General features: G+C 33.3%; 1 protein-coding gene across 1 annotated transcript in view; it reads right to left on the reverse strand.

Annotated features, from left to right (window-relative positions):
- Positions 1-2,500, reverse strand: part of LOC125042067 (endothelin-converting enzyme-like 1) — a 65,613-nt gene that overhangs the window by 23,498 nt on the left and 39,615 nt on the right. The window lies entirely within an intron of this gene.

The following is a 2,500-nucleotide window of genomic DNA, read 5'->3' on the forward strand; positions in this document are numbered from 1 at the left end:
GCCTCTTTTTTTCTCTTTTTTTGGCTTTACTATCTCCCTCATTCTATAACTTTCTCATTTAACTTTCTCCATTATTTCTTTTTTCCTCTCTATCTTTATTCCTCCTTTCTTTCCCATTCACATTCTACTTCCTCTCTTTCCAATATCTCCTCCATTCTTTGTTTTTGTTCACTCTCTTAATTTCCTTTTAGTTTTATTTTCTTCGCTCTGCTTTCTCCGTTTCCTTCTCCTTCTCCTTTTATTCCTCTTTTTCTTTCTTCTTCTTCTCTCTCCTCCTTCGTCTTTTCCTCTACTTCTTCTGCTTCTTCTCCTTCTTTCTCCTTCTTTCTCCTTCTCCTTTCTCCTCCTCTCCTTTTTATACTTCTCCTCCTCCTCCTTCTCCCTCTCTCTCTTCTTCTTCTTCTCCTTCTATTTCTCTTGTTCCGTCTCCTTCTTCTCCTTCTCCTTCTTCTTCTCTTTCTCTCTCTCTCTCACCTCCTCCTCCTCTTTCTTCTCTCTCACCTCTTCCTTCTCTTTTTCCTCCTGTTTCTCCTTCTCCTTCTCCTTCTCCTTCTCCTATCTTCTTCTATCTTCTCCCCCTTGTTCATTTTTCTTATTCTACACTCCTATCACGTTCTTTTTCACCTTCTTCTATTTCTCCTTCTCCTTTTCCTTTTCGTTGCCTTTTTCTCGTTATCTTGTTTCTTTCTCTTTCTCATACTACTCCTCCTACTCTTTCCTCTCTTTCCCCTTCTTCCTCTTCTTCTCTCTTACTTCTTCCACCCCCTCTTATACACCTCTCTTTCTCTTCCTTCCTTCCCTCTCCCTTCCTTCTCCTTCTTCATGGTTTTCTTCTCCTTCTTCTCTTATTCCTGCTCTCTCTATACTTCTCCATCTTCTTCTCCATTTCCTTTCTCTCTCTCTGTATCTCTCTCTCTCTTTCTCTCTCTCTCTTTCCTCTCCGATCTCCTTCATTTCTCCCACCTCTTTTTCCTTTTCTTTCGTCTCCTTATCCCTCTTTTTTCTTTTTCTCTCCCTTCTCTTCCTCCTTTTTTCCTCTCCCTCTCTTTCTCCTTAAGAGAAACCCTTACTTAGCGAGGCGCGTTTTCAACACAAAGGAATCTGGAGTTTCAATTTTCTTCAATACGTTATGTTGCAAATAATCTCGCTTTTTTTGTCGTTGTTAATGTAATTGTTGATTTTTTTATGTTCTTGCCATTATATTATTGCTAGTAATATATTAATTATTACTGTTGTCATGAGCATTATCATCATTGTTTTTATCATTATCATTGTCTTTATCAGTATTATTATTACTATTATCATTATCATTATTATCATTTTTATTATTGTTGTTGTTTTGTTGTTGTTGTTGTTGTAATTGTCGTCGTTGTTGTTAACATTATTATTATTATTATTATTGTTATTATTATTATTATTATTATTATTATTATTATTGTTGTTATTATTATTATTATCATTATTATTATTATTATTATTATTATTATTATTATCATTATTATCCTTATTATCATTATCATTATTATCATTATCATTATTATCATTATTATTATCACTACTACTACTATCATCATTCATACTACCATTATTATTATTATTATCAAAATATATTTTTATTATCATCATCGTCACCGTTGTCATCAAAATTATTATAAGCATTAATCTCTAGTATCATTATCTTCATAATATCTATTATATTTCTCATCATCAATCATTGCTATTATTCCCCAATAAAAAAAAAAAAGATAAATAGACATTCACAAATCTTTCTTAAAATAGATTTTTGTTCACATGTAATGCTCTTTATTCCCGTTTTCTTTAAGGCGTCGATTTCAGAAAACAGGTTGGCCATTTTTGTAATTTGAGATCGTGATAAAGTAAGAAATAAATGAGTCTAATAAATAGATGATCTTTTATCTTGTGTGTGTGTGTGTTTTCTTAATCTATCTTCTCCTCTTTTCTTCCTCTTTCATTTAATTTCCACCGTTCGTTTCTCGTCCGCTTCTTTTTAATTAGTTAAATATGGTAATTAGGGCACTTTGTAAGACTATTTACTTTACATGTAAATTGCCTTCTTGATTTCTCTTCCTCCTCCTCCTCCTTCTCCTCCTCCTCCTCTCCTCCTCCTCCTCCTCCTCCTCCTCCTCCTCCTCCTCCTCCTCCTCCTCCTCCTCCTCCACTTCCTTCTTCCTTCCTCCTCCTCCTCCTGTAATTACATTTTTCTTCTCTATCTCTCGCTCTCTCTTTCTCTCTCCTTCTCTCTCTATATATATATCAACCTATCCATCTATCTATTTATCTATCTATCTATCTCACTCTCTCCTTCTCCCTTTTTTCTGATATTTTCTGCTGTGACCAGTTTTTTTTTTTTTTTTTTATAACTCCAATATCATAATTTTATTATCACTATCGGCCTTATATTATTATCACCATTAATATAATTTTCATTGTTATCATTATTATAATTATCAGCATTAGCATTAGCATTGTCATTATCATC

The sequence above is a fragment of the Penaeus chinensis genome, chromosome 31 (genome assembly GCF_019202785.1).
Source record: "Penaeus chinensis breed Huanghai No. 1 chromosome 31, ASM1920278v2, whole genome shotgun sequence".
Classification (NCBI taxonomy): domain Eukaryota; kingdom Metazoa; phylum Arthropoda; class Malacostraca; order Decapoda; family Penaeidae; genus Penaeus; species Penaeus chinensis.